This window comes from Lissotriton vulgaris, chromosome 4_1, assembly GCF_964263255.1.
Source record: "Lissotriton vulgaris chromosome 4_1, aLisVul1.2, whole genome shotgun sequence".
Classification (NCBI taxonomy): domain Eukaryota; kingdom Metazoa; phylum Chordata; class Amphibia; order Caudata; family Salamandridae; genus Lissotriton; species Lissotriton vulgaris.
This window is the reverse complement of record NC_141691.1, coordinates 599,877,529-599,890,165: the sequence shown is the minus strand read 5'-3', so window position 1 is coordinate 599,890,165 and position 12,637 is coordinate 599,877,529. Positions and strand designations below refer to the sequence as shown.

Sequence of the window (12,637 nt, the reverse complement as noted above, 5' to 3'; positions counted from 1 at the left end):
GGAATGCCCTATGGATAGACTGGTCGAGGACATTTGCTTACGCTTTTTCCCAGATACCACTGATTCACTAGGTCCTCAGCAAGTGCAGAGCGAGCAACATGACACTAATACTGGTCGCACCACAGTGGGCCAGGCAGACATGGTATTCGCAGATCATGGAGATGGCACAGAGCGCACCCCACAGATTTGGAAGGAGAAAGGACCTGCTCACCATGCAAAACGGGCAGGTGCTGCACCCGGAACCAGAGAGCCTGAGCCTCGTAGCGTGGCTCCTGAGGACATAGAATTTGCGCATCTGAAACTACCAGAGAGCACCCTGAGGGTACTTCGGGAGGCATGGAGGCCCAGCACGCGAAAGTGCTATGTATCAAAATGGAAGAGATTCACTCTATGGTGCAGGAGAGAGAAGCTGCACATTAAGATGCAAAGGGACACAACGGTGCTTAGATACCTCACGCACCTACTAGACAAGCTCATCCTCCTTGAGAGTTCACTAAGCAGCAATAGTCGCTTACACAAGAGGGGAGACGTGTAAGAGTTTCTTCACCTCACAAGTGGTTTAAAGATTCCTAGAGGGAGCGAAGAGGATTGCGCCTCCAAAGAGGGTGCCACCACCCGCATGGAACCTTAACCTGGTACTAACAGAACTGATGAACCAATTCACAAAGCATCCCTAGAGAGGCTAACAATGAAAACAGCTTTCCTGGTAGCAATCACCTCGCTGCGCAGGGTAAGCGAACTGCAGGCATTAACGTTACAGGAACCTTACATACAAATTCACAATGATAGGGTGGTAATGAGAACAGACCCACACTTCATGCCGAAGGTCGTGTCAGGGTTCCACATGAATCAAACTATACAAATACCAAGTTTCTTCCATAAACCGACAACAAGCGCTGAACGAGCTCTTCACACCCTAGACGCCAGAAGGGCGGTCATGCACTACATTGAAAGGACAAAGGATCACAGGAAAACAAAGCAATTCTTTTTTTCCTACGCAAAAAGCTTCATGGGAAAACCAGTAACGAAAGGAACAATTGCGAGATGGATCGCACAGACGATACAATTCTGCCACAAACAGGCAGGGGAGGAACTGGCAGGGGGGACACAGGCCCACTCTACCAGGAAAAAGGGAGCTACAATAGCTTTCCTGGCCAACACACCCATTCAGGACATATGCCTGGCGGCAACATGGGCTTCAGTGCACACGTTCACAAAGCACTACTGCGTGGATATACAGATGAACAAGGAAGCACAAGTCGGACAAAAGGTGCTTCAACACATATTCAATAACCAACGCTCATCTTCCACCCAGCCGCCACAAAAATGAGAAACCGCTACAAAGTCTATGCACAGCATAGTGAATCCAGAAAGATTCACTCTGCAAAACGAATAGTTTCTTACCTGTTGGTGTAGTTTTGCAGCTTGAAGATCTTTCTGGATTCACTAGCGAACCCACCCACCTCCGCCAGAAAGATGAGGCTGGAGAGGAAGGGGGTTGAAAACATGGACAACTACTTGAACAAACAAACCTTGAAGGTTAAAGCGGTGAATGACTTACTAGAACATTGCCATTTCTTCGGTAACAGAACAAACACGAGAAAAAAGAATCCGAAGATGGCGCCCAAGAGTGGGTGCTTCCGCAGGAAGCGTGCCGACGTCACCGGAAATACACCAAGAGGTGGGACGTCGACGCCCACCTGGGCTACGAAAAAAAACCAAAGAAAAGACTACGATTCCGGACCCAACCAAAAGACCGTGGAGTAATGCACAGCATAGTGAATCCAGAAACATCTTCAAGCTGCAAAACTACACCGACAGGTAAGAAACTATTCGATATGCTGGGTTGGGATTCTAAGCTTATGAACTATTGCACCCTCGTTTGGTTGTGCCGAGTTCCGCACTCTGTGTCAGGGTATTCTTTGATATATGATGTTATATATTTGTGCAGTTTGATATCCCTTCTTGGGTACTTTTGATATTTGTACCTCCATGGGAGTCTCCGTATATATCATCTTTGTTGGCCACAGGATTATCATCTTGTGAATCTTACAACACTTTCTGTTGCTCTTCACATTGGTCTTATAGACATTGCTATTTGATTAACCATTCCACCCCTTCCTGTAGGCATGGTTGGTCTATACATGTTCCTTGGACATGATTGTTTCTTTACTTGGCAGTGTGGCATGCTATAATTGGTGTCTAGAGGGACATTGTCTCTCTGTCGATTCTATTCCTTTTGTTGTAAAGGGTACTTATAGTCTTTACATTTCTGGGGTTGTTCTTGCTCTTTGCGTTATTTCTGTGCATTCATTCCCCCCTACTGATGTACCTTTTCTTCTCTCTGAAGATATTCATACACCTGGTCAGAAGGGACTACGCGTTTGCCTCATAGTTTTTATTTTTTTCATAGATGGCTATTATTATTTTCTTACTGGATCGCTGCTCTTTTAGGGGGAAACTCTTTTCTTAATTTTACCTAACTCTAGTTTTTTGCTAGGTTCACACTTTATGAAGTGTGGTCCCTAGATGACATATATGTTCATATTCATGTATGGATCGGTCGGATTCTTTTATTATGGAATCCTTTGTTTTTCTATTCCAGTATGGTAACTTTTTCTAGATCTTCTGTGGACATGTCTCTCTCTTTCTTATAAAAGAGCACATACTATCCTTGGGTTTTCCTAAGCTTCTAGGTTTCTTTTTCATAGTTTATATTTTATTCAGCTTTATACTCTATTGCTTTTTGATTCTGTCCCAGGCAATTTGCATTACACTGACTGTTTGGATAGCTGTTGCTTTCTTACGTGGTATCATACCCACTATAGAGTCCACATTAATATGTCAGCATTTTCTGAATGATTCTTCATCTTTCCTTTACTTTTGTTATATTTTTCTCTTCTTTATCAATAGGTGGTTATTTATATCACTGTATTTCTTGAAGATTCCTGGTGATCTTTGTTTTATCTCTCTAAGGACATTACTGTTTATATGCCACTAGTTGCTATTGTCAGCGTTGGTGGCTTAATGGATTATGTGTCCACCGTAGGGGTCTGTGTTTAACTTTTTTGTCACAGGTTCCTATCTCGGCGACTCTGCCTTTCTTCATTCTGAGATCGAAATATGAATACCATTGAGGTGGGTAACATTAACCATCTGTTATTCAGCACCCCCATATCCTTGGGGTGGACGTGCGCTTTTTAAATACACACATGACTGTTTTTTTTATAGAGCTTTTGTTATACTTTCCTATGGGTGATGTACCTCTCTCGCTTTTATGGTGCAGGTCTGGCTTGGGTAGAAGTCTTTATGGCACAGGGGTTTCCCTCGGGGAATTACCTGTTCCGTGTCTCACAAGTATCCAACTCTCTGTTCAAGTCCAGCTATGTGCAGCGATACCTTACTTTATAGAGTTATTTGGCAAATTGGACTACTATCAGGGGTAACATCCTACCCATGCCTTCGTGACCTTTCTTACTGCGGTCTCTTCCACAGTGCTTATGTGGTGAGCATGCATGGGTTCGGATCCCTTATAGGGTGCAAGTAGTTTTCTATTCATCTTGTTAGTTGGCTCCTATCGCAGTTGTCATGCTAAGGTGGATAATGTTATTCCCATGCTTTTTTTTAATGTCTTGTGATTTTACTTATCTGTGGTTCTTCCACAGGTTTTTTACATTGTACAGCAGGTTGTTGCTCACCTATGTTTTTATGAAGATATGGTCTTTTTCTTTGGTTCTAGACCGGTTTTGTTCTAGTTAGAAGCTTTTAGTGGTCTCCGTTTGCATACCCTCCTACAGTGATGATATGTTTGGTATTTGATTCTAAAGTAAAGAATCTGCTGCTAGATGTCTCCATCAGATGAACAAGTTACTTACCTTCAGTAACGCATTATCTGATTAAGACAGGTTCTAGTCGCTTATTGCATACGCCCCTCCTATTCTCTCCACTCTACAAACAGAGTCCTTTTTGGTCTCTCTAATTTAGTTGAGACTGCACATACTGAACTAAGAACTTTGTGTTTAGTCCTGTTTCTTTTCAATATGTTGTTGTGGAACCCACATACTAAATTATAACACACTGATTTCTTTATACAAAGGTGTCTCTTTTTTAGCACACTGTTTCAAGAGGCAGTTTCTTTATGTGGCTCCATGTTTTGAGCACGGAAAATAGTCACGGAAGAAACTGACATCAGCACATCAGTGAGGGGGTTATTTGGACTCCATCAACATCACATTACGTGATGACATTGATACGGAGTCGCATGGCACCCTCTTCTGATGCACGGACGTGCTGGGGAAAAAATTTCCAGATCCAGCTCGCACATGGGGTAGCATTTTAAAGTAAGGAATCTGCAGCTCCATCATCTCTCTATCAAATAATGCGTTATCAAAGGTAAGTAACTTGTTTATTACTGCCATTTAATGAGGCTGTGAAGGAGCCTATAATGGGTGCCTGGCAAACCCCAACATTGGCAGTAAGCCGAACATTGATGTTACAGAACAGTGCCAGGGGGAACTGCCATTCTTGTTTGTCCACCCCTCACTGAAGAGTCATGCGGTGTAGATCTCTTCCTGCACCAAAGATAACCTGGGATCCTTCTCGACCTGCTCTTCAGACAAAAAAATCCAAAATCTAGTTGCATTGGGGAATATAATTCTGTTGGCAGTTAGCCTTGTGCACCATTTGCTTAGCACAATCAGCCTGCTTGGGCAATACACCAACACTTTGTGGGATTTGGCAGCAATGATTGTGCCCAGTCTATTAGATCATCTTAAAGATTATTTTGTAAAGGTCACTAGCAACTGCCAAGAAATGTCATTAGATCTGGGTTGCATTTGGTAGACTCCATAACCAGGAACCATCTGTAGCCGTGAACAGACAGGACAGGCTGCTATCTACTGTTTTTTCTTGGGATGTCCAAGCCACACCAATGGACATTCTTTTTTATGGGGTGTGTCTCTTTGGAGATCAGGTAGAAGCGGCCTTACAGCAATTAAATATTGAGACAGCTAACACCCAAATGGTAGCAGATCAAGATATTGGGCAGGCGTGCTGCTCTATGTACTTCACAGTTCCCAAGAAAGATAGCCGAGTTTCTCAGATCTTAAACCTCAGGCTCTAAAAACAATAAAAAATCTAAGGTCTGTCCCCTGTCTCTGGAACTGTTGGCACTGGAAATGGAAGACTTGCAAGGCGTGTATTTCCACATTCCGATCCTACAAAAGGGAGATAGTGGGAGTTCCTCCCGTAAATCTTTTTCATCACGCACACCACTTTGCGGCATTGCTTTTGTTTTTCTGCAAAATTCTTGTCTGCTTAGTTACTCCTATTCTTTGTACTGATTTATTACTCCCTTAAATGTAGTTGCTGGTTCTCTCTGCATATTGCCTACATATTGCTCCTCTGCTTATTGTGTATACCCTGTTTATGCCAGAATGTAGTCACTTCCTTCTATCCCTATCCATGTTTATTGCCTATGTGAACCTTGTATCCAACGTGCTATCCCTGTAAAGCGCTCTCATACCCTAACGGGTCACGTTTGCGCTCTATAAAACCTTAAATAAATAAATATCGGAGTTTCATGGTAGGACAAACTCACTACTAGTTTGTGGTTTTCCTGTTAACTCTGGCATTGGCACTTTGAGTCTTCCCAAAGCTAATGGCAGTGGTTACAGTACATCTCAGGAAGGTTGGGGATGTTTGCGTTTCTGTGCCTGGACCATTGGCGCCTCAAAGCCAGCTGGCTGCAGATAGTATCACTCCACTTGGAGACATCTGCTCCCTGTTGTTAGACTTGGATTTTTGCATCAGCATGTCCAAGTCTCACCTAGAGCCCGCTCAGCATCTCCTGTTCATAGGTGCAGTACTGAATATAACAGCACTGTGAGCTTTCCCTCCTTCAGAGAAGATCCAGGACATTCGGTAGGATTCTGATGTTATGGGACACAGCTCGAATTCCAGTCCTGACGATTTCTGTCTGCTGGGTCTGCTAGCTGCCAGCATCTTCCTGTCACACATGCACCCTGGTACATGAGGGCTCTCCTATGATGCCTTGGAACACAGTGATTCCAACATGAGGGTGAAATCTTTGAGAGGCAGTTGTGATTTCCTGGAACATTGTGTCAGACATATTCATGGGAGTGAGTGAAATCTCATTTTCTCTGACCATGGACATGGACGCATCAACATGGGATTTGGCAAGTTGACAAAATCTGTCTGGCTCTCTAAATACCGGCGATGACCACTTGAGTCAACATCATTTCGCCTATCACAACTTGCATCTCCTTCTAAAGGTGAAAGGAAACATCTTTGTTTCATAGCACAACTTGCCTGCAGTTTTGTACTCTCCAGTATCTGCTGCAAGAAGCCTAAGCGGATGTATTCATTTGAAGTGGAACTTTCAACTTCATTTTACATTTCCTCCCATATTTCATCGAGTTCTGAGAAGGGTCCACATCAACCCAACATAAGTAATCTACACCATAAGGGACTGGCCAAGAAGGGTGTGGCCTTTCTGCACCTCTCCCCTTGTCCTCCTTCTAGCCCTCTAGTTCTACCTCTCAGGGTGCTCTTCCTCTTTCAGTTAGAAGGGCAGGTTCCACCTAAAATGCCTGGAGATTAAGCTCCTTCCAGCTGCCACCAGATTTGCTCGGCATGATCTTAACTGCTTATTGTCTCTCCACCAAATCAGTCTGTTCCAAGACTGGGAATGGATTAATCATTTGGTGTGCTGAAAAGGACATAGATCCCTTGAGGGCTTGACTGTCTTATTTTCTTGGATTTGCACACTTGCTGCGTGCAGGGCACTGTCAAGGAATGCATAGCAGCCTGCTATCTTTCCTCTGCGTCCTGAACCAGCCAACCATCTTCAAATTCACCTACAATTATGAAATCTCTGAAGGGACTGGCAAATGTTTCCTCCCATGCTCTTTGTCATGCCCCAGTGTGATCAAAATTTTAGTTTTTACCTTTTTGATGTGGGTTCTCTTTAGGCCCTTTCTCAGTTGTCAGCTGTGTTTACTGACTCGTAAGGCTGTTTTTTTTGTTGCCATTATCTCACCGAGAAAAGTCAGTGAGTTGTAGATACTGAGCATCCAAAGTCGCAAAAACAATCCCCTTTGGTTAGCTATGATCACACCACATTCATACTCAAAAGAGAATTTTTTATCACCAAAACATCAACAACGGGTAACCCACGAATCCCCCCAAAACTACAATGGGTCAATTGAACATTGCATATTTATTATCCAAACATTAACCCCTTGCATGTTCATGACGGCCCCCGGCCGTCATGCGTCTCGGTGGGCGTGGGCTGACGGTGGCCGGGGGCCGTCCTAATCCCGCCCACTATGTAAATCGCCCACACAGCGTGAAAATTTGCGGCGCATGCAAGTGGTTAAAAGCACAGAAATGTTAAACAGCAGAATGAATAATACAATTTCTAAAAACAGGGCATTCGAGAAAATCGTACAGATGTCAATATATTATCCAATTTTTACAAGCCACAATAATTCATAAAAACAGATTCTTAAAAATGGCTACTAAGCAGAAACCTAATAGTACACTATAGGAGAACAACACAGAAGTTAATTCTAGTCATGAAAGCACCACACCGATCTGACAAAAATCACTTATTACACATAGGAATTACTTTTTCTCTCATCATTTGTTTAGTGTAACAGTTGTCCTCAATGATCTAGGGTGGGCTTATCATCAGAGCAATGACGCGTTTCAATGGGTACTATTGTTCAACCGCCACCTTCATCAGGAAACAACAATATCTCCCCAAATTCAAATCCTCGTCTGCACTTAAAATCTTCCAAGGAGTTTCTAGTCCACAATTGGATTGTATCTTAGTTCAAGGCAGGGGATATATTTCTCTACATCCCTGTACCACAGAATTTTCGATAGACTCGTGGATTGAACCTCAAAAATATGGATTTAATATGAGAGTCCAATCCCTTTAAGACTCCAATGGATAATAAAGGGCAGTATTTCTCCAGCTATCTTTTCTCATGGAGGCATATACCCCATCCTCCGACTGCTGTATGCAGATAATGATAAAGGATCGCTATATAAATCACTAGCGAATATTTCTGTTGCAGGAAGGAGCTGAGAGAAATACTGTCCTTTATTATCCATTGGAGCCTTGAAGGGATTGAACATTGGGACATGGAGTCAGAAACACGACCACTGGGACAGGGAGACATGATTACGACCACTGGGACAAGGAATCGCGTGTACTTTAGCAGGGAGAACACTGGGAATGGAAGACAAGATCATTGCCACTAGAGCTCAGAGGCTCCAGCAGAAGTAATGGAGACCCCGAGTCCACAGACCCCCGAGATTTACGCTTGTAATAGTGTCAACTGACACACACAGAACTAAGTTACACGCACCCTTCTACTCCTACGTAGTGCACCAACATGGCGATCCTCCAGCTGCTGCGGGTGGTGGTGAAAGTGGATCATGTGACACACCAGCTGGGTCCATCCAGGGAGGGACGGGAACCGGGAACCATGGAAGGATGGATGTCCAGGAAAACTACAGCGCCACACCAACACAGAAGAAGGACTACCTGGCACAAAGGAGGTGCCCTGCCACTGACAAAGGACGGAGACAAGCGTCTCAGCTGCTCACAGCACATTGGGATGGATAGCTTACTGTTGTCAATAGCTGGGACAGCAACACAAGGAGTTCCGCGGCTGAGAGCCTTGATTAGTGTGGTGGGGATCGGCCGATTGGGTATCCGTGACTTTCCCCTCCAAAGTTACTGTATATGCCCCCTCCTACCCTAAAACTACAATAATAAAGCAAAGTGAACCAACCGTCTTAGAACAGTAGGATGGGCGTGTCCCTGTCCCAGACCTCTCTTGCTCTGCCAGGGTACCTCTCTGCAACTGCTGTGACTTGCTCATCCTGAATATGCTACGCAGCCAACAAACGGGCCTGTGATTCCCCTTCAACTCTCCACGATCACCGTTACCACCGCCGCCGCTGGGAGCTTCAAATTAAATGACAATGCACATGCGCGCAATGGCCTGCATGCGCACAAAAAATCGCCAGAATAGTATTGAAGACAAAGTGCAGAATGCGGTTAGGTAGCATGATGGACATGCACACACACGCGGTGGGGAGCTCTTATAGACGGGAGGCTGGAAACAATGGAACACCGACCAGGAATAAAGCACGTCATTGCGTACACGCCAGAAGAAAGTGCAGGGACTAAAGGGGCCAGTAGCCTTGGAAGGATACAAATGACGATATAATCATCATGAGGAAGGACAAACAAACTTTAAACCAATCGGAAGCCAGCATTTACTGACCTAAGCCAATGACAAAAATGGGCGGAAAGTGGCGGAGCTTCCCCCACTATAGTGTATACAGCATCTCTCGTTGAGACAGCGCATGCACTGCCTAGGCAAGACCTAAAAATTATGAGTGTGGTGCCCTCCCATCTACCAGAAAGCGCTGCATATATCCCATAAAAATCCACCCAGGTGTTCTGGACTTGGAAAGTTAGGGCATCTGTATGCCCTCCCCTCTAGATCCCATGGTGTACCCAGCATGAACCACCATTTTATTTCCCCACTGGTCGAAAGCTTAATAGGTATTGCACTGGAGATGGGTCTCCTGAAAGAGCATACCTCTTAAGAGATCGTAATACTTCCCCTCTTTAAAGCTTGTCTCCTAGACTATTGACATTCCAGGACAATAGTTTGATAGCAGGAGCTATCCGAGACCTAAGTGTGTGTTGAGTTACAGGGTTAGTAGGCCAGTATGCTCTGCCATGGGCGGAGACAGATGTCGCAGGCAGGGCTCATAAGAGAAAGCCTAGGCTGTGTCGATAAGTGTGATGCACATTTAACATGGAAATATCAGAAGAAACAAAACAAACCACCCCCCTTCCTTGCCTCCCTGCATAATGGACCTGATACTGCCCATCTCCGCAACTCTGCAAAGCACCTTTGGACCCCACATAACATGCTTAACTAGAGGTGGCTTAAGCCAATACTTGAATGCTCCCTGTTCGCCTCCCCAAATAAAAAGCAAGTGTTTACTAAGTCCACTCTGCCTCACATGCCATCTTTTCCCTGTCCTGTCCAACAGCTGCAGCCTACACAGAGATTCAGCACCACCCCAATGTTGGGGGAGTGGCCATGGCAACCCTCCCGTGAAGTTCATTCACAAGCAATCTGAAGTTACTCCAGTAGTAGCCACTTGGCTTTAACAGCGTGTAAATCCTTAGGTCGCATCCATCCTTGGAAAATTGCTTTGGTCCCGCTGACTCCTATAGTCAGTCTGTTGCCCCAACTCGTCAACATTTCAGTGCTGCTGTCCAGGGCGCGGTTGATGCTTCGGTCTTCTATCTGTCCTCCATTCCTCAAGACAACCTCTGGTGGCCTGTGTTATCATGAAGTACCACATTTTCTGATAGATACATCTGCCGTGTGGATTCCTCACCTTGTGAATATCCCCCTTGCGCCAGCAACATTCGGAAATTCTTTTGTAGCCTCGCGCCGACGTGAACTCGGACGTCATAGAGTCACGGCTTCGCCTGCGACTCCGCTGACGTCACCGACGCCTACAATAGACCCACGCTGGCGTGATGACATCAGTTCCCTTTTTTCCGCGTCGTCGACGCTAACGGTTTTCGGGATACTCTGTAGCTTCAAGTTACTCTGTAGCTTTATTTCTTTGTTGTTTCCAGATCTCTTGTTACTTTGTTCGTAAAAATGTCGATAAAGAAGACTGGTTTTAAGCCCTGCAGGGAATGTGGAAAAATGATGTCCGTTACGGACCCGCACCAGGACTGCATTTGGTGCTTGAGCTCCGATCACGACGTGGATGGGTGTTCGTCGTGTCAAAAAATGAATCCTAAGGCCCTCCGAGAAAGGGAGTCTAAGCTTCTTGTTGCTAAATTGAAGGCCGATAAAGAAAGAAAACCTTCGAAGTCCCATTCGAAGAAGTAGAGGTCGAGGTCTCGGGAGGCGTCGGCTTCGAAGTCTTCCTCGGATCATGCTTCGAGGTCGCGAAGGAAGCACAAGAAGAGAAGACATGAGTCTCGACGTCATTCAGGTGATAAGTCTGGCTCGAGGTCGAGATCACCTAAGATAAGATCGAAGGTAATTCCTACACAAGAGGCTTCGGATCAGGAGGGCGAGGCTTCGCCTTCTCCGGCACCCGATCCGACTCCGGCTCCGTCTCCGGCACAGGAGGAGGAAGAGGAGGTTCATGAAGAGGTTGAAAATTCGACTCCTGTTGTTGAGACAGATTCGAATCTACCTCGAGGTCGGCCTGAGCATCCACCATTTCCTGCTCCAGGTCAGGATCCTTCTGCGTTTCTTAACGCAATGTATGATGTCTTCTCTAAGTCTTGGTACCCCTCTGGAGCGCCTTCGGGTCCTATGGGTCCAATGGCTTTTAATTTGGGGGTGCCTCATTCATATGCCCCGGCACCTTTCATGCCGTTTTGCCGGCTCCGACCCCGCTGTGGCAGTACCAGGCTCCACCAAGGTCGACGCCGATGTCGACGCCGGCTCGTCCGAAGTCGACGACTCCAGCACCGGCGTCGCCTGCTCCAAGCAAGTCTTTGGAACATTCTTCTAAGCCTTCGGGTTCGGTCCCGACGTCGGCTCCGGCGCCGTCGGAGTCGACAATGGATCCGGCTGCACTTCGAGTTAAGCAGAGATCTAGAAGAGAAGGCTCAACGTCTGCTAGAAGAACAGAGGTACTGTGAGTCTCATTCTGACTTGGAGGAAGGTGAGCTGGATGAAAATTATTTTGAGGATCTAGCAGAGGCTAGTGGACTTGAATTTTCTCCAGAGTGGGTCTTGCAATCAGGCCCTGATGCACAGTCAAAGGATGCTCAACCATATCACGTGGTTATGAGAAAAGCAGCGGGTCTTTTAGGCTTAAAATTGCCTACTGTTGAGTTCAAATCAAATCTGCTTACAGAGGTTCTTCATTCTCCGAGCTCAGCAGTGGAGGGTTTGCTACCTTTTAATGATGCTTTGACTGATCCCATTATGGAGGTGTGGAGGAAGCCTCTTTCTGCTCCTGCAGTCTCGAAAGGTGTGGCTCGGAGGTATAGAGTGGCTCCTGAGGACCCTACCTTTTTGTCGACACACCCTTCGCCTGAGAGTTTGGTGATCCAAGCGGCATGTTTCAAGAAGTCAGTGGGTGCTTTTCCCCAAGTTCCTGGTGACAAGGAGGCTAAAAAGCAAGATCAGGTAGCACGAAGACTTTCTCATCGCTAGCATGGCGTTGAAGTCCTCAAATGCCACTTGCCTTATGGGAAGATATATCCATGCTCTAATGGACTCAGTACGTACTTTGATACCAAAGGTTCCTGAAGACTGTAGAGGTGACTTTGAGGAAGCTTTATCTGACACTCAGGCAGCAGCTCGTCAGGTTATTCAGAGCGGCCTTGATACTGCAGACTCTGTGGCGAGGATTATGGGCACTGCTGTTGCCACAAGGCGTTCTGCATGGTTGAAATCCTCAGATTTTTCAGCTGATGTGCAATCTGCTTTGCTTGATCTGCCTTTCGATGGAGAGGGACTCTTTGGCAAAAAGGCGGATTCGGCCTTGGAGAGATTTAAGGACAGCAGGGCAACTGCTAGATCTCTTGGTC

General features: G+C 45.7%; 1 protein-coding gene across 1 annotated transcript in view; it reads left to right on the top strand.

Annotated features, from left to right (window-relative positions):
* Nucleotides 1–12,637, top strand: part of HERPUD2 (HERPUD family member 2) — a 339,768-nt gene that overhangs the window by 297,443 nt on the left and 29,688 nt on the right. The window lies entirely within an intron of this gene.